The sequence below is a fragment of the Triturus cristatus genome, chromosome 7 (genome assembly GCF_964204655.1).
Source record: "Triturus cristatus chromosome 7, aTriCri1.1, whole genome shotgun sequence".
NCBI classification, from domain to species: domain Eukaryota; kingdom Metazoa; phylum Chordata; class Amphibia; order Caudata; family Salamandridae; genus Triturus; species Triturus cristatus.
The window spans coordinates 918,057,346-918,077,705 of NC_140590.1; the positions used below are offsets into that span (position 1 = coordinate 918,057,346).

Sequence of the window (20,360 nt, forward strand, 5' to 3'; positions counted from 1 at the left end):
AAATGTAATGTTTCTTGTTTCTTCTGAATATTCAAGGAGTGCCGCAGCGCCGGAACAGTTTGTCCCGGGCCTTGCATAGAGTTGAACATGTTCCCATGGCCCCTAAAGCTGTATTTAAGGATTGTGATGATAATGTGTCGCCCCTCCCTGTATTTTAGCTTTGGGCTCCCAGGCTGTGCATCATGTGTGTGCTGAGGCTGCTATGAAGGAGGGATGCACTATTACAAGCTGGTTTTTGGTCCCAAGAGCACACGTCTTTTCATTCCCAGGGAGTTGGTTGCTGCTGCTTAGAAGTAATGACAGGGCGTGACCCCTGGTTCTTTCCTTTGGGCCACCAGAGTGGGCTTTGTATCCGGTCTGTGTTGGCAAGGTGGAGCTGACTGACCCCTTTGTGCTGCGTTTAGTTCTAAGGGCACACAGTGAGTCATTCCCTGTGAATAATTAATTTGCTGTTTTTGAAAGATAAAGAATCACAGGCTTCGATACTGTTACGTTGATTTTGGATCCCCAGAGTACATCACGTTTGTGCAGGTCCCCACTGCTTTAATGGGGGGACCATGATGTATGGTCATGTAATGTCAGCTGTAGATGATGGATCCCTGAACAGTGTCATGTATGTGCATGTTTGCATTGTGCTGAGGGGATTACCAGGTAATTGTTCACGCAGCTCTCTGATGGATGTCACATGCGGTTTTTCTGAGTCCCCAGATGGATCATGCAGTCTGTGTGTTCTCTTTTGTACTTTTGTACTGTCAGTCATCGGTGTATTCAACTGTGTAGCCTTGGACCGTGTCATGTATGTGCATGTAACTTGCATGATTGAGGTAACTATTAGCGGCGATACTACGTGTCTCTCGGACCTCTTTCAAGTGCTTGCCGTCCTTTTTCCCCAGCAGCCTCCCCCACCTCCCCCCAGGGGCGGCAATCTGAGGGATAGCCCCGGGCGCCACAAGCTCTAGCTATGACGAGAGAATTAAAGACTTACATCAAAAAAAAGAACGACCTGAAATAGAATTGTATACTAGCACCTTTTCTATTTTTTTATGATTTAACACCTCAATTTCCCAAGTTAAGAACTTCCTCACAAGATGTAACTGTATATACACCAGATGATGTGGTTATCTTTGATCTAACTCCGATTGGGTTGCAACACAACTAAAAGGTGCTTAACTAATATGCTGAAAAACACCTACTGAAATATTATATCTCTAAGACAAAGGTAGTTGTAGCCTTTAAGGGCAGGAGACAATGCAAATATTGTACTTCCAAAGTGTGGGTTTAAGGTGATCACAAATTAGAGATGGTAAAGACATATACGTATCTCGGTACAACTTTCTCTCAAGTTCTGATAGGAAGTAAGTTATTTGCCTGTTCTGGTACACTAAGCAACCTTAGATACTTTAATCACCTATTGGAAATGTATAAAGCTACGCCTTAGAATATAGTCCTATGGAAAATTGGTCATTTTAAATCTTTATGAGGGAAATATCTTGCGGAAACTTTACTCAGTAAGTACAACTATTCCAATTCAGGCCGTGTGCCTGGAATTTACCTTATCAGGTACCTATGCCTACGCAATTCCAAAAATAGCCCATTGGGCCTACTCTTTAGTACACTCTCGAAGGGGTTATCTGGTAGTTATTTAATTATGAAACTATTGAAGCCCATAATAGGAGGGATACCTTTTCAGTAAACCTGCAGTATGCACTACATAAGCTTGGGTGCAGAATTGATTTTTGTCAGTCTTGGTCTTCAGAACAACTACGACTTTTTTTTCATTAGATGTTGAACACTTTGCCAATTTAAAATTATGTAAATCTTTGAATGTATTTTATGTTGATTGTTTTATTACTACTCTACTGTTGACCTCCGCAGAGGTCTAGATCAATTGTTAATAAGATGAAACTGAGGTATGATATGGTATTAATAAAGAGCAGCAGCTTTGCCAGACTTGTAAGCATTTTTTTGGAAACCGCCTTACATGTACTGTTGCCAAGCGCCCAGACACCACAGTTGGTATTTGTGCATTTTACAAATTGGTAAAATAAGTAAGTTGTAAGGGGATGTTGGAAAACGCTAAAGAAAAAAGTAGATTATGCCTCATGCAATTTGGGATTGAAGAAAGGGAGTGCCAGGTACAAACCTTTCTCTTATATACTTTTAACCAAAGCAAGATTTGGTAACATTGAATAGTGTGTGCAGTTTGTAGCTGCCGTAATACAAAGACGTATAGAACTGTTTGTATTGTCACCTATTTGTATTTAAAATATTCAACGGCTGGATGGTTTCTGAGTTTAAAATTTCTCTCTAAAGTTCATTCTAAATCTGAACCTCTTCATTAGACTATTAATAACTGGAGATAATTTCCGGTGTAAGAATTCTGCAATCAGGTGCCCTATTTTATTAGTTTATTAGTTATTGGGTCATATATATTATTTGTGATATAAAACACTAACTAATATGCTACAGAATGAAAGAACCAATGTCATTATGTCCCGGACACAGGGAGACTCAATATTTTCTTAAAAATAAGATTCAAATACAACCCAATTATGTTAAGTTTCCATGGCATTTCAGAATTAATACCCTAACATTTCACCACTAATAAAATATATCGTGTACCATCCCACTGATTTTTTTTTTTTTACGTACAGATACACAGATGTAACATTAATGCTTGTTTGCTGATTTCCTGGCAGTTTGACAAAAAGCTGTTTTGCAGTGTATTTTGAGGTTGCTTATTTACTCAAGATAATGTGGTGTTCGTGTTGGAATTAATCTGCTCATTTTCACACTATGGTTACCATACGTCAATAGCACATATAACTCGTTACCAGCCAATTTGCTAAAGGTTAGTGGGTAATATTTCAGATTCCAGAAGGCAAGCAACCACATAACAAAAGGTGCCCACATATACTAATTGCATCTCGTCTAACAGAAAAAGCAAGCATGGACAATGGATAGTTGCTATGTTGCTAAAGATAGTTTCTACTGCTCCTGAGTGTTTTATGTGCCACCAAGCTCCTTTATAACTGAAAAATTAGCATATTCTTTTTATTCACATTCTAGATAAACACTTCATGATATAAAATTCTATGTCATAGTGATTGCAGATGGGGAATATTCATATTTATCCCGCTGAAGATTAAATAGAGAATTGTTTGCTTTTTAACCCACAGCTGTCTAAATAGCAGAGATTATGCAGCCTTTGTTCAGCATTCGTGCAGTTACCCAAAAAAAGTCACTATTTACACAGCCGTAGTCTGAAATGCAAAGATTATGCTAGCAGGCGGTTGTGAAAATGGCAAAGAAATGCAACTATTTACTATTGCTCTCTAAATAAAGAAATGATACACCATTTGGCCAGCGGTCTGGCAAATAGCAAAGGAACTATTGCCTATGCTGCTGGGAAATTGTCAAAGACTAAGCACAATTTGGCTGGTGGCTGTGCAGATAGGAAGGTAATGCCGCAGATAGGAAGGTAATGCCGCAGATAGGAAGGTAATGCCGCAGATAGGAAAGTAATACCACCATTTACACAGCATCTAGCTAAATAGTATAGATGCACAATTTGCCTATCGTCTGTGCAGACTCCAAGGAAAAACCATTAGCTATGTGAGAGAGAGCCAGCCTAATACTAAAGATTCTGTACTGTCTGACTATCAGCCATGCAAATAGCAAAAAACACGCATTACACAAGAGTCAACTAGAAAGGAGAGATGCCTTCCACCAGAAAACATGTGAAGTCTGCTATATCAGTGGTTAAATATCAACAAATTCGGTTGCCGAGAAAATAGAAAAACGTCGCTTATCCCTAGTCTGCTGGCTCAATGGCATCAATTCTATAGTATTTAGTCACTCACCTTGTAAATAGAAAGGGTACTCTGCTATGTGTCTGGATTTTGTACAAACTGTGCAGAATATTTGTTATTTAGTGGGCCACCAGTAAATAGTTACATTTCTCTGTTGTTTGCTGGGCCACGAGCCAAATAGTGCAGAATCTCCGCTATTTACCTAGTCGTCTACTGGCTTAATATTGCAAAATCTCTGCCATTTATCTGCCCTGTGGCTAAACAGCACCATGTCATTTAAGAGAATACTAATTGGACAGTGACATTGCTCTGCTATCCGCCCAGTTGTTGCCCCAAGCAGTACAGAATTGTTGGCGTATATCTAGCTACTGGCTAGTAGTACACCGTCTCCGCTGTGCGCATGACTGCTGAATGACTACTACAGTATCTCTGCCCTTTACATGGCGGTTGGTTTGCCTGGACAAAGAGCAAACGTTATGTACTATTAAGCCAGGCAAACTTCACTATTTAGATAATGTACGCTAAATAGTGCTTATTCACTATTGTTTTATCAATGGCTGGGTAAATAGTGATGTTTCTTTGCGCAAAATAGCTGAAGTGACTTTCACATATCCAACAATATCATCACGAATTCTTGAACAGATACTGTAAAAAAATGGTGACGATCACCCTTAAAAATATTTTTATTTTACTATCATTAATATAGTATCACAGGATCAAACAAATGGACAGACAACATTTGAAAAAAAATTGCAGAATAACGACTACAGGGGCATACAGAAAAAAGTATCCTTATTGTAGTGTAAGTCTTTACAATTTGGAAGAAGTTCTATACTAGTGCAATTTCTAATAGAACATTATAACCAAGAAAACAGTTTGGTGTAAGTGAAGACTGATTGCCCACAAGCATGGGTCTTGACAAAAAGCACTTTGAGCACACAAGTCTAAAAGTGGGTGTGCAAAAAAGCATGTTGTAAATATAAATTTGCCATACTGATTCACAGAATTAGGAATATTCCATTTATAAGGGGCACACTTGAATGCGTGCATTCTGCCAACATGATGAATTAGAAGCATTCACAAGTTTAGGACGAAAGGCAAGATTGTTAGTGTTTCTGGTTAGGGCATATTGTAGTAGTTAAAAAATACATTCACTTTTATGCCATGAAATCCCACACCTGAGATGCTCTAGTCTTTCTTCAGCCTAAACAGCATTCTAGCTCCTGTTGCCAAGTTTCAAAGCTCCCTTCTAGCACTCAGAGCTTGTTCAACCGCTTTCAGTGCTCAATTCAGTTCTGCTAGTTTTATCCTTCCAAATACATCTGCTCCCATTTTCCGAATGCTAATTGCACCTCTGTCAAACCGAGAATTCATCTACCCCTTTATTCTCCTGGTATTCATTTCCATTCCAGCCTTCTGACTCCCAATTTTGATCAGTACTCTGACCATCTCTGCTGGTGCTCAGACCGCCACTTCATTTCTAGTTTTCATTGCTATCTCTGCAGTCTCTCTGAGTCTCTGAGTGGCTTCTTAAAAGACTGATTGCTATCGTAAGACTCCACTTTGCTTTATGTCACAGTTACTTTTTATCCCCATGCTTACCCTTGATGACCTCTTTTGACCTCAGCCATGAATGCTCGCTCCAGCCCCTGTCTCAGCCTTCGCACTCATCAGCCCACTGAACCTTCACATTTTTGGCGGCTGCAGCTAAAGAAACTGTGAGCCTGTTTGCCTGCCCCAAAAAATTCTTTATTCCCTCTGCCAGCTTTCAAAGATACTAGCAGCCCTCTACTACCTTTGTAACCCCAATTGTCTTCTTTGGGATCCATTTTATGGCCCTCAGAAGCCCCGCACTGGCTATTATAGTCACTCTGTGAGCCTTCAGCTCCTTCTGTCTGCCATGTGCCAGTCACTACAGAACCTCTGCCATTTATCACGGGTGCTCCAACACATTGTCTGCCTTAAATAATGTCTGGCCACCTCTATCAATATCCAAAGCTTATTTGCAAACTAGCAATGTTCTATAGTAGGCAAGTAGGCCAGGTGATATCCAAGTGTCTCTTTCAAATGAGAAAAATACGGAAGGTTCGTCGCCTCCTGACCCACGAAGCCCTGATACAGGTGGTGATTGCAACCGTGATTTCTCACCTAGACTATGCTAATTCGATATATCTGGGCCTTCCCCAGTTCCTTCTGAAACGACTTCAGATGGTGCAGAATCAGGCAGCAAGACTGATTCTAAACCAGCCTAGATGGCACTCTGCCACCCCTCTTCTGAAAAATCTTCACTGGCTCCCGATCGCCCAACGCTGTACCTTCAAAGTCAGTTGTATGATCTTTAAAGCACTCCACTGTAAAAGCCCTACCTTCATCACAAAACTCATTATAAAGTATGCCCGTCCCGTAGCCTTCGCTCAGCCCAACAATGCCTTCTACAAACTCCATCTTTTAAACGTAAACGTTCGGGTGGCTGCAGATTTGGTGCTTTGGCACCTCGTCTGTGGAATGCCCTCCCCCTCGAGATCCGGCTATGCCCCAACCTCATATCATTCAGGAAATCCCTAAAGACCTGGCTTTATCAACAAGCCTACTACTAATCTCAATGGCTCCTACTCTGTCTGTTCTCTGTCTTTACAGCGCCAGGAAACCAATCGGTGTCAGTGCGCTATACAAATCATTGTTAACATAACATAGATTACTCTACCAATGTTTAGACTACCTCTGCCACCTCTCTCACACTCAGAGCCCATCTTAGGGTTTTACGTGCACTTTAGCCTATTTTCCCTTTTTTATCCTGCTCTCTGAGCTCTCCAGAACACTCTGCTAGCCGTAGCTCTTAGCGCCAACATTGCTTGCAATCAGAACCCTCTGCTCTGTGTTTTTAAGGATCTCTGAGCCTACCTGATGTTTCTCTGATCTCCTCATCCATTCATCAGAGTCTCTCTTCCTGTGCAGAGCCCCTATTTGCTGGTCCCCAGTTTTAGTCCCTTAGAATTCCTTAGTTGGCACTTTGTTAGTCAACTTCAACCCATAAATCAACTCTATATGCTTCTGCCATCCTTCAGATAACCACAGCCCTCTTTGCCAATGTTGTATAGTTCACTGGCCACCTTTGCAATGTTTTTGAGATCCTTCAAACCCACCTCTCTACCCTGAGGCCACTTCACCGGCATCACACAACCGCTACTGTACCTCAGAACTCCTATCCTGTGCCAGCCACCCTTCCCAGTGCAACTCCCCAGGACCCGCTTTTGACCCTTACCATAACTATCCCATAGCCTCATGTCATGCATAGCACTGGCAGCCATTACTGGCTTTTTCTCCAAAAACAGTTTACAAGCCCTAAGTTCAAATGACATAAAAAGCATAAATACCAGTAGTAGGATGTATTATGTTGCTGACTAAAATGCTATGACTGTCTGAACCCGTCACACAAAACATGGGCCGCATGGCAGCTATACTTAAACCCTGCCTTGTCAGCAATGAGAGCTTATAGGACTCTGAGAAATTGCTAAGAACCTAAGACTTTCAAACAACCCTCATAGACCTTTAGCCAGCTCTATAGGCCCTGAAATTCTGTTTGCATTCATGACAAAGCTAGAAGTGGGCTGAAAGAGTTGTGTGTGGCAGCTCTTTAAAGGGAATATGGCCTATGGTGCATAACTGAGGAATATTTATAAGAGGTGTGGCCCCTGTAAGAATTTAATGATTAAAGGTGTCCACACACAAATATAAGGAGTGTGACAATGGACAGTCACTACCTAAATGCAGGTGTGTGTAGGTTGATCAGCCTCTGTAACAAAGGACATGGTCTAGGCTAATTCATGTAGCTTAGAATCACTTCTGGTCCTCTAAGTCCCGGTCCTCCTGAGCGCCAGCCTCCTTATTACCCTCTGTCAGCTATGCCTGGACAACCTCCTGGTAATTTTGATCCTGGTCTTCCTGGTCATACCACTTTTAGTCTTTCAGATCTTTCTGCTCATCCTGGTCCTTTATGTGATCTGGCCTTGGTGGGCCAGATACTCCTCGTGATGGTCCCTGTCCTAGCAGTCGTCCTAATACTCCTTGCACACCTCCTCTTTACCCTCCTCCACGTCTTCCTGGGCCTCCTCATGGTCCTCCTACTTCCTGGTCTCGGTCCTCCTAGTCTTGAACCAGAAATCCTCATGGTCCTGATGTTCTAGTTTCCCAAGTGGTCCTGGTCCCTCTCATCCTGGTTTTCAGGTCCTTCTGCCAGTCCTTCAACTGGTCCAAATCCTCTTTCTCCTGATCTTCATGGTCAAGTGCTGATCAGCCTCCTTTTAGCCCTCCTGGTCCTGCAGATGTACCAGGTGTTACTCCTCTCGGTCTTTTGATAATGATCCTCTTGGTTTAGGCTACCCTCTTGGTCTTCATGGCTCTCCTCAAGGAGAAACACCTGACTCTCTTCCTCCTGAGACTGCCCCTCTTCATCTTGCTCCTCCACTTCTTACTGGTTCTCCTAACCCTAGCCTTCATCTTTGCTCTCCACTTTCTACTCTTGTGCTTGCCACAGTTCTTCCTTGCCATGGTCTGCCTGGTTCTAGTCTTCTACTACAGATTGCATCAGTAACGAACCCAGATCCAGGGAGGGAGCAGCGTCATCTGCGGAGATTCGTCCGCCCGCATTACATATTATATATTGAACTATTCCACCATGACTTCACATACTGTGTACATGAGGCAATACTGAGGAAAGTCTGCACATCGCAGCGTTAGCAAGACCCTAGACATCAAAGGAACTCCACGGTTCATCTCGTGAGAACCCGGCTGGGTACTCACGTGAGTTCATTTCCTCTCCTTTTCACTTTTTCACAAGGCACCACAACGTCACTAAGAATAATTTCATAACTCAGATGTCCCTGTATTGACAGTCCTGAAGAGACCCTACATTTGCAGAAGGGTCGAAACGTCGTCGACCAGTGTATAGGACGGACCATTGCCCAGTCTGCATCATTGTATATGTGGACTGTCTTTAAATTGTATCCAATTGGCCGTTCTACATAATTTTATGGAAACCTTGTATCATGAAATTTGTTTCACAATGTACAGTCACTTTTTGGTTCCATGTTTCACTTGGGGACACTACGCACAAGTTTCGCGGTTTTGATTTAATGAAGTGTATATACTGATTGCTGTCTTTCATAAATAATTATTTGAATGTACTGTGTAGAGAATTTATTTTGCCCCCTTACACTATAGTCCTTACAGTGTTATTGCGATTGTGCAGTATTATCATTTATATTAATTCCTTATTATCCACTGGAACCTTTTCTTTTTACATTATGGTTCTAGTCTTCAGAAATTCCTGGTTTTCCTTTCATACTTTCCAGTTCTTCCAAGGCATCTTGTCATTCTACGCCAAGTCCATCTCGTCTTGGTCGTCTTGGTCCTGGTCTGTCCCTCCTCATTCTACTCATCTTTCTCCTGGTCTTCCTGGTTTTCCTCCTCTGCCTGGTCTTCCACCTACTGTTTCTCCACATCCTCTACGGTTTTCAGCTGTTGTATTTCATCCTCTCTGCTTTCTTTCTCACTCTCCTACCCATTTCCAAATTAATTCAAACAGGTATGAACTTTCAGTTAGGGCAGACTGGGAAGTCTTCATGTTCCTTTCACAGCCCAGTCAGTTGGCACTCAGACCCTGTTAATATACTAATTCCTGCGTTTTAGCGCTTGTTGTCCTGCAGTTGGCACTATAGCCCTTTGCTGACCCTCTCATTTTGTCAGTCTCCCATCAAACATACACTTTACTCTGTCACTAGGTTGGGATGTGCTTAACTGCTTTGCATGTCACTTCTAGAATTGGTCCTGTCACTTGCTCAGCTGGAGCTGAAGAGCTGAAAACTGTCCTGTGCTTCAAAGCAAAGCAAATGCAGCTTCAGAGTAACAGCTCCTCTGCTTGACTCTTAGACCCTTAAAGCATTATGAGATTTACAGTCCACCCTCATATTCCCCACTGATAACTCTCTGATACCCAAAGAAGCCTGTTTTCCCAACAGTCTGCTCATTCTCCCCTCAAGTTTGCTCACCTTCTTCTCAGATGGCCCACTGTCCCCCAGTCACTCACTCTCCTCCGATTCTTTTGTTTTTCGTCTGTTACCTTAACCTGTCTGTTCTCCCACAGAGTCTAGCCACTTTCCCCAGCTTTTCCTTCAGTCTAAGTGTTCTCTTCCCAGGTTTTCCCTCATGTTGGCTGCATTTTGCGTCTGACTGCTCCTGCTTCCCCCGAGTTTGCCCATATTTCCTCAGCCTGTCCCTTATTTTCCCAAATTCACACACTTTATGTGCAGCCTGTCGGCTTTACTTACATGTGCAGACTTCCCCCATATTTTGCCAGACTGTCCTCCACTCTTTTTACGTTCTCTAGTCACTCATTCGCTTCCCTAATTAGGCCCAATAACCCCCAGCCTGCCCTGTTTCGACTATTTTCCGCTTTTATCCACAGTCTGCCCATCTTCACCAAAGTGTGTCACTCCTTGTTTCCCCCAAACTTGCCTGTTTCACCCTTATTCTTCCCAGTTTCCTCTGAGTCTGCCTCCTACCCACCAGTGGTTCTGCTTTCCCGCACTTTGCTTGTTCTTGCATAGCCTGCACACTTCCCCTGAGCCTGCTAGTTTCATCACAAACAGCCTGTTCTTTTCAGAGTCAGACAACATTTTTACGAGTCTACCTATTCTCCCCTCAAATCTGCCAATATTCCATGAAGTCTGTCCAATGCCCCTTCAGTCAACATGTCTAACCCTTTGCCTTAAGTCTCCTTGCTTTCATCTCCATCTGCTTTCCCCTAGTTTGCTAACTCGCCACCTGAGCCTGGCCATTTTTGCCCAACCTGCACATTCTCACTTCTTTCCACTTAACCTGCCACTTCCACCAGTCTGCTTGCCTTCCTCCAGGTTTACTTGTTCTCCCCCACGTCTGTCCACTTTGTCTCCAGCTTACCTTCTTCCGTTCAGTCTGCCCATTCTCCAACCCAAATCTGCCTACTGTCTCTTCTGTTTCTCTGCTTTTTGCCTAGTCAGTTCTCCCCTCAAACAGTGTCACTTTCCCTTCAGCCTGTCTATGTTCACACTAGTCTGACCATTCCCTCCCCTCCCAGGGTCTGCCTGGTTTCCCCAGTCTGCTCATTTTCCCATTGAGTCAGTCCACTTTTCTCTCAGCCCACTTCTTTCAGTATTCTGCATGATCTCTTCTCAAGTCTGGCTATTTTTGCTCAGTCTTCCCATTCTTTCCCGAATCTGCCCTCTTTCTTCTAAGCCTACCTGCTTTCCAGTAGTCTGGCCACTTCCCATAAGTCTGTTTGTCTCCCCAGGAGTCAGTCTGATTTCCCTTCAACTCACCTAGCGTCTTCCATTATTCTCTTTCTCCCCAAACTACCCACTTTGCTCTCAGGCTACCCCCTTCCCACCCGGTCTGCAAGCTTTATTCCCAGTCTGCCTGTTCTCCTCTCAGGCTATCCTGCTTTTTAGGTCTTGCCTGAGCTAGCGCGCATGCGCTACTCTGTGAGACTTCTAGTAAGGACTTTCAACTCAGACCACACGCACAAGCGTGTGCTTTTTTTTTGCTCACACGCTATTGGCCTTTGCGTGCGTCTTTCTAAGAAAGACAGCACGCAATTGGCCAAAGGCGGGTGCTTGTTCTGCCTTCTCTCTCCCCTGGCCTAGAGAGCCCGGGAGCGAGCAGCAGCACGCCTGGGTGCCAGCTGCATACCTCACATTCCTTGCAGTGCGCGCGCACAGCGCTTGTTAAATATCGTTGCTTTCATTGAACGAGTCCAAGCAACAGGTTTTTCAAAAGATGTTCTCATAATGTGAACCTCTTAAGCAGAAATGCGGCATGATAGTGAGTTTTCACTAACTCAACATATTCATGTCAGTCAATCAAAAAGGGTTCAATTGCAGTTTCCTTCGCATAAAACTCGAAGCAAATAATAAAAAATAATAAAGATTGGCCTTTTGCGCGATTTGTCACATTCCTTTAACGACTAAATACTATTCAAATAACTGCCTCTCAAAATAATCGTTGTGCTGACATCTTAATGGCGGTTAAAAACGCGCCTAGTCACGCCAGATGTTTGCGTTAATTTCCTTTTCTTGAACATTATTGTACCTTCTCTATTTTCCCCAAGAGATGCAGGCACATTGCACGTCATAGATTACATGCAGTTGACGGTGGCAGGGAGGAAGGACTTTGCCTTCCGCGTTCTTCTTTAATCACCGAGGGCTTTGGGGAATGGGCTGGAGGCCTGCTCTAATATGGCGTCCAGCAGCTAACCCTGCATGTGCAACCCCCATACTTTAATGGTACAACAATATTGAGCTGAAACAATTTTTTTTGTCCCGGTCGAGCTTTGTTCATTCTGAATTTTCGTTCTGACTGAAAATAATTTTGCTCTTTTTTTTTACATCAATTCTATTAACAGCATTTTGTACATTTTCTAAACCCTGCTGATTAGATTTAAAATAAATTAAATAAGCGTTAACCAGTGAAGACTGCCTGCTACAAATATGGCTTGTTTAACCAAAGGCAAAGCTGCTACTCTTTCCATGAAGATCCAGAAATGTGTCCCATGAAACCCTCAAGTGATATTCATTTGCTACCATGCTCGTGGTTTGTGCACTGCGCGGTTAATGAGACAAAACGTCCCTTTATGTAGGGCTGAGAATTCGTTTTTCCGCCAAGTGGATTGCATGAATTTCAGCTGGTGTCGCCGTCTCATTTGCTTGACATTACAAGTTTCTGCCCCGGAATGGGAAATAAAATGCAGAACCGGGAATTACTGGATTGTTTACCAGTGCTGGAAACTAGGTGATCCCAGTTACGTCAGCTGTTTCTGGGTCAGATATGGGATCTGGCCGACCCAAGGAAAAATGCTGAATTGGTTCTGGTGTCATGTTCCGACACTGGAACACATCCGGAAGTGTTAACACGTTGTTTGTATTCCGTTCACACGTTGTTTGTATTCCGTTCACACGTTGTTTGTATTCCGTTTTGAGCATTAACCTGGAGACAGCAAAGCGGCTTTCTTATTTTATAAATTGGTATTATTCTGTCTGGGCGCTATCTTGAGCCTATTACCAGGGCCACTCGAACTATGCAATTGTGCAGCCACTGCAATTTCTGCATAATTATACGCTTGCCGCATTTGCCACATAATACATCATCTGCAGATTTTAAGAAGAAATGTTTTGTTTCTAGCTCTTTTTTTTTTAAGTTTGAGTTTATTGAAACCACAAAGACATTACAATACGCAATCAAAAACCATTAAGAGAACATAAGTAACCATAATATATATAATAAAGGATAAAAAGTATACTGGTTACAATAAACACTGCATCCTAAAATAAAGAAAAAGAAAAAGAGGAAAAGGGGGGGGGTGAGGGGGGTTGGAAGCAATATAAATGTCATTGGAAAAAGTTCAAAGCAAAATATAACAATAAAGTGGAGCATTGCATGTAATTAAAACTCTAAGAAAGATATAATTATATAATTGTGCAAGTATAATATGTAAAACAGCATTAGATTGTTCGACAAAAAGACAAGGAAACAAAATCATGGCGGTTTACGGACATCATCTGACGTTCTCACAATAGTAGTAATTGAAGTATTTGAAGAGGCGGAAGCAGATAAATATGTAGTGAGAGGGAGCCATAGCAAATCTCTTTTAATTGCTAATGATACAGGGGTAACATAATTAGTATCAAGTCTATGATGGAAGCAGAGGGCGTTCCACCAGGCTCTGTAAGTAACTTTATCTGCATGTTTCCAATTGGAGGTGATTAAGTGTAAGGCTATAGCAAGTAACAAATCAATTAGCTGAAAATGTGATGGGGATTGAGGCTCAGAAGGGGATAAAGAACCTAGGAAAATATTTGGGAGGGAAAAGGAAACCTTAGTGTTAAATATTTTGTTAATTTGAGACCAAACTAAATGCCAAAATTTGTCAATATTGGGGCATTCAAATAAGATGTGTTTTAAATCACCCCTTAAGCATGGACAGGACCAGCATAGTGATGGGGTGTTAGAGGAAAAGGAAGCTAAATTTGCAGGTGAATATAATGAACGTTGATACACAAAATAAAGAGTTTGAGTAGTGTTGGCCGCCCGTGAGGTTTTGTGAATCTTTAACCATAATTTATCCCACACAGAGACAAACCAGCATTGCGATAGGTCCTTTTCCCATGCCAATTCAGTCTTCATTTTGCACTTTGCCGAAGAAGATAATAGAGATTTGTAAAGGGAAGATGCAGAAGGGGAGGTGTTTAATAACGGAAATAATGTAGAACATGTTATAGGGAGATCAGGAAAAGGTGGAAGTAATGAAAGATATTAGTGGAGAGAAGGGAGTAAAAGATCATATTATTTCTTGAAAGAATTAGGAAGAGCAAAGTTAGATTTAAGGTCTGAAAAAGATAAGGGTTTATTATCAGACAAGAGTTGAGAAATCCATACCAGCCCTTTGGATTACCATGCTTTCCAATAGAAAGCATGATTTTTAATACGTAACAATTTATTGTGCCAGATAGGTTGTTGAGAAAGTGAAATAAGCGAAGAATAGGAAGATGGCAGAAGAGGAGTTAAAAGTTTGTGTATAAGTAATGACAGAATGACGTAAAGAAGAGGTGTTAGCAGAGAAAGCAAGGGATTCTAGAAAGCCAAAGGGGGAAGTGAAGAATTTTTCTATGCGCAGCCAAATCGGAGGATAGGTAGGAGAGTCAGAAGAAAGACAGAGAGAGGCTTGTTTTAGAGAAAACGCATAATGGTAAGATTTAAAGTCAGGAAACTTAAGTCCGCCATTTAATTTATCTTTTTTAAGAGTAGATAAAGCTGTTCGAGAGGGTTTGCCTTTCCAAAGAAATTTTAATAAAATGCGATCTATTCTCTTAAAATAATAGCCCGGGATGTGTACAGGAATCATTGAAAGAGAGTATAAAATAATGGGAGCAAGCATCATCTTAATAGAGTCTAATCTACCCCACCAAGAGTGAAAAAGAGGGTGCCATTTAGTAATTGAATCATTTAGTTTCTTAGTAATATAATCAAAATTCTGTTTTAAAGTTTCTGAAATAGTTGGGGAAAACCATAATCCTAAATATTTTAATTTTGAGGATTGCCAGGAAAAACCAGTTTGAGTAAAATAGTGTTTGAGACACAAGACATTAAGGGGAAGAACTTCACACGTATCTCGATTTAGGCGGTACCCCGATAGTTTCGAAAACGCATCTACCTGAGAGAGGAAAGGGGGAAGAGAAGTGTCTGGATTGGAACAATATAAAAGAATATCATCTGCATAAACAGACATTTTGACTTGGTGGGAGCCCAGATGGAAACCTGTAATTTGAGTATCCTGCCTAATTTTAGTGAGGAAAGGTTGTAATGCGACTATGAATATTAGGGGGCAGCCATGACGTACACCTCTAGAAAGAGAAAAATAGTCGGAAACCTTACCGTTAGCAAAAATAGATGCTTTGTGACCAGAATACAATAGAGAAATCAAGGAAATTAATTTAGGAGGGAACCCTATCCATTTGAGAGCATGGAACATAAGGTCCCAGCCAATCCTATCAAAGGCTTTTTCAGCGTCTAAAGCTATGGCAGCAAGCGGGTAATCTATGTAAGAGGCTTTGCTAAGAATATTGAAAAAGACTCTAGAATTATCAGAAGATAAAGACCTTTTACAAAGCCCGACTGCTCCGGTCCAAGAAGCTCAGGCAAGACAGGATCGATACGTAAGGCAAGAATTTTAGCAAAAATTTTGAAATCTGTATTAACTAAAGATATAGGGCGATAGTTTTTACAAAAAGAAGGGTCCTTGCTTTCCTTAGGAATTAAGCAAATCATAGCGTCTTGAAAGGTGCCTTGAGACGATCCATTCTCAATAAAGGAGGTGAATTAAAGAAGAAGTTGTGGGAGAAGAAGCTTCGAAAAATGCTCATAAAATTCAATTGTGAATCCGTCGGGGCCAGGGGTCTTACAGCATGGGAAATTTCTGTCAATTTAATATCTACCTGTAGCGAATCAAAATCAATGTGTTGTGAAGGGGGGGGGCTGATGGATTGAAAATAAGAAGATAGATCAGAGTGAAGTGGTTGAGTCTCAGGAGTGTAAAGATTTTTATAAAAGGTGACAAACTCAGTTAAAATATCTTCATCTTTGAGAAGAGTGTCGCCATTAGAATTACTCAGAGAGTCTATCCTAACTCTATCCCGACGTGCTTTTAGATAATTAGCCAATAATTTCCCCATTTTATTCTGACCCCCGTAGTAACGAGCACTACTCTTCAGAAGATAAGAAGAAGCCGCTTCCGTGGATAATTTATTAAAAGTGATCTTAGCAGTAATAAGTTCTTTCAAAGAAGTTTCAGAATAAGAATGATAATAAGCATATTCTAGTTTTTAAATTTGGGCAAGCAATTGAGCCGAGTGTTTCTCAAAACTTTTTTTCTTCTGAGAGACAAAATTGATAATGAAGCCTCTTGCAGCTGCCTTGACAGAATCCCAAATCATAGTAGGAGAGGAATCATGAGTTGCATTTATGATGAAGAATTCCGAAGCGAAAGAACTGAATTGGCTAGAAAAATTAGGATCCACAAGCAATGAATTATTAAATCGCCAACGTCCAGTAGACGGGCTGTAAGGGATTAGGTCAAAATCAACAGAAACCGGGGCATGATCTGAAATTAAAATGGACCCTATTTCAGAGTGGGGTACATGTTGCGTTAAAGATTTACTTAAAAAGAGGTAGTCAATACGAGATTGTGATTTGTGTGGGGGGGAGAAAAAGCTGTATTCTCGAAGATCAGGATGGCACAGTCTCCAAATATCAACTAAAGATTTTTGATGAAGGGTAGAAGTAAATTGTGAGTGCATTTTATTATTTACAAATCTGACTGGGGAATTCCTATCCAAAATGGGATCACAAATTTGATTACAGTCACCGCCAAAAATAATATAATCATCATCAAATGAAAGTAACTTATCAGAAATTTGCAACCAAAAAACATTGTCAACAGAAACTGGAGCATTAACATTAAAGAAAACCAACTGTATTTTATCAATAAGTAATTTAACAATAATCCAACGACCTTCAGAGTCAGTTTCTTGAGAAGTAACCGAGACATTAAACTTTTTATGAGAGAGAATGAGAACATCATTCTTCTTACCCAAAGCTGGGGAAGAAAACACATTGCCCACCCAACATTTCTTTAATTTAGATGCTTCAGCATCAGATAGGTGGGTTTCTTGAAGAAAAGCAACATCAGTTTTTAATCTAGCTAAATGGGATAAAACTTGTTGTCTTTTAATAGGATTGTTCAATCCCTTAATGTTCCATGTGGTAACTCTGAACTTGACTGGATATGAGTAAAATCATTAAACCATGAACATACAATGCGATAAACAGTTATAAGATTAAAATGAGTAAATAAGTGAGAACTCAGGAGCATACCAACAAGAAGGTAAAAGAGGAAAAGATTAAAGACAATAACATTAATAAGCTCAATAGGAGAAAAGAACAATGAACAAAGAGTATACATTTGCAAGTGATCAGATAAAAAGGAGAGAGAAAAAAGAGAGTAGAATAAGGGAATTACAAGGGGAAAGAAAAGAAGGGGAAAAAGGGAAAAGAAAAGAGAGGAAGAGAAGAACAGTAGTAAAAGGCAACGAGAAAGACACAAAAAGAAAGTGTGAACAGGAAACATACTTATGCAAAAGTTGGTCGCACACTGCTCGTCACACCAGCAAGTTGCCCCAAAGGACTGTGGTAAATGTAGTGGCGACGGCGGGTACGCCTATGCCACGATGTATAAAGAACAGTATGTGTTGCGTTAGCCATCCCTGGACACGTGTTTCGAGGTAGTTGCTTCTCATCAGCAGGGAGCAGGTCAGTGTAAAGGGGTGCCGTGTGGACTGCCAAAATGTAATTAAAACAGGTCAAGTACCTCTCATGGCGCGCAGGTGCAGATCCAAGGCTCGTCAGCCCGTTGGCTCAAGGGAGCCGTAATAAATTATGCAAAAGTTGGTCGCACACTGCTCGTCACACCAGCAAGTTGCCCCTTATACTTACATGAAGAAGATTCAAGGGAACAAGGGGAAGGGGTGAGGCCACATGACACAGACGGTACATCCAGGATTGACCAAACAGAGGACGAGGGGCAACACGCCAAAAATATAGGGTATCTGCGGATGTGAGAGAGAACAAAAACAATAGAACTATTAGCATAATGAATAGTGAAAAGTGTGAATCATAAGATAAAACAGAGCGACTAATACATAAAGTACCAAGTCAAAATTGCAAGACTATCGAAGCCAAGAGAAACAACAGATGGTACATAAATAATGGTAGAGAGGAGAAGCAGTAAATGAAGAATCTGTAAGAAAAAACATAACGTCAAGTAATATTTGAGGATGAAGATCCTGAAGCATCCATGGCATCCGTCCTGCTAAAGTTTATAAAACACTGTAGTTGCAGCGGATCTTCATAGGTTGTCGTCTTGTTGTTGAACGTGACCTTAAATAGGCAGGGGTGAAAGAGCCCATAGCGTGCACCCATGGAACGAAGAGTAGACCTCATGTCAAGAAAGGCCTTACGTCTGTTAGCAGTAGACTTGGCATAATCTTGTGCGAAAAACAGGGTTGAGCCAGACCAAGTGATGCGCTGAGAAGATTTAACCGCTGACAAAACCTTCAGTAAGTCCGTGTATTCCAAGAAGTACAAAATGACACCTCTCGCTCTCTGTGGAGATGAAGCAGTCGAGGGAGGACGTCCTACTCTATGGGCCCGTTGAATGTTAAGGGCGGTGCCTTCTGGCATGTGAAGAATCTTGGGTAGGAAAGTTTTAAAGATGCAGGAGGATCCGATCCCTCCGATCTCTCCACCAGACCATAGATGCGTAGATTATTCCGCCTATTACGATTTTCGAGGTCCTCAACTTGGCGTTGGAGTACGGATACTTGAGATTGAAGGTGAGACACATTGGCGGCAGTATCTTTAAAAGAAGACATGTTACATTCAAATGCGGTAATTCTCGTGTCAAGTTGAGACCAAGTATCAGTGAGAATTTGTAGTTTATTATTCGTTTCCACCATAAAGGGTCGTAGGGCCCTAATCTCCTCCAGCAGTGTCTCCATGGAAACAGGCGAAGTCGTTTTAGGTGGAGAAGGAGGGTTTTGTTTTAGACGCTTGGTGACAGATTTTCCAGAGGGTGCTGGTGGGGGAGAGGGATCCATACTTGTCGCGGAAGCTTGAGATGAAGACAACAAAGAATCCTCTCATTTGGAAAAGGCAGTAAAAATTCTTGAGTTTTTGACGATGATACGCTTAGGCGTGGGTTGTTTAGAGAGAGTGCCTTTTATTCTACCCATAGAATTCAATCCCAACACAAGTTCTATTCAACAAGGGTAGAAACGTTGCCAAAATAAAGATAAGAGCCACTGACAAGGAGAGAAGGCCGCAGAAGGAAGTATAAACCAGAAATATAACAACTCTGGTCAAACGCCCAACAGCAATATCATATCCAGTAAGTATCAAGTCAATATTAGGCAAAAAAGGGGTATTTCTGGACAAAGGAGAAGTAATGAGGCAAGTTATGGTCAAATGGGCAGTTGAAGCTCCATAATGCAGGGAGAAAAAACAACACTGCAATCCAACAAGTGCTCACGCAGTCACAGAGATGAGGAATAGGTTACAAAATGGCTGCCGTGAGTGCTTCTCCTTAGGTAACTGTATAAATAGCTGTGCATAAAAATAACAGCATCTGGTAGGGAGTTAAAGGAAAGAAAGTGATAGAACGGTCATGTGAGCGCTTCTAGGCATGCTTAGCAACTCAAAAATAAAGCCCTCTTCTGAAAAGACTCTGTAGTTCAAATTTTTGGAATTTTTTTTTTTTTAAAATGGCGGCCGCGAAATCGCCTCGCCGCCACCTGGGGACTCACTGTGCTGAAAATAAACATGTCCCGCTATGGAACGGGAACGAAGAGGTCCGCGCTTAACTCAGCGGGTCTTCCGACGCTCTGAAACGGCATTCTATCCGTGGGAGAAAAGCAGATAACGCGGTGCCGCCAGGTCGCACCGGAGAGCTTCACCCGGACGCCGCCATGCGTCTCGGGCGCCAAACCACGCCCCCCCTTGTTTCTAGCTCTAACAGTTCAAAAGTCTAATAAAAATGTAGCAACACATGTTGTCACACGGTGAAGGCCCTTTGCAAATCTGGCATGGCCAACTTTCTGTTGCTTATTGCTAAATTTGGGTGTTAAATTGGTACTAATGGGATGCAACCAATACCCAGACAGTGTTGCCAAGTTTAACAAGCATTGGCATAGCAAATAGGTAGGTCTCGCTTTTGGGACCTTATAAGTATTTAGTTATGCAGCACAATATCCTTGGTGCAACAACATCAACTGTTGAATGGCTAAACACTTATAAGGTCCCAAAGGCGAGACCGATTGGCTATGCCAATGCTTGTTCCTCAATTGTCATGCTTCCCCCTCAGTCTGCCTGCTTTGTCCAAAATCTGCCTATTAGTTCCCTTTCTAC

The 20,360-nt window shown here is 41.8% G+C and overlaps 1 protein-coding gene across 1 annotated transcript in view; it reads left to right on the forward strand.

Moving 5' to 3' along the window:
• The window catches only part of DOCK2 (dedicator of cytokinesis 2), a 1,824,799-nt gene that overhangs the window by 123,402 nt on the left and 1,681,037 nt on the right, over positions 1-20,360 (forward strand). The gene's annotated exons all lie outside the window — the stretch shown is intronic.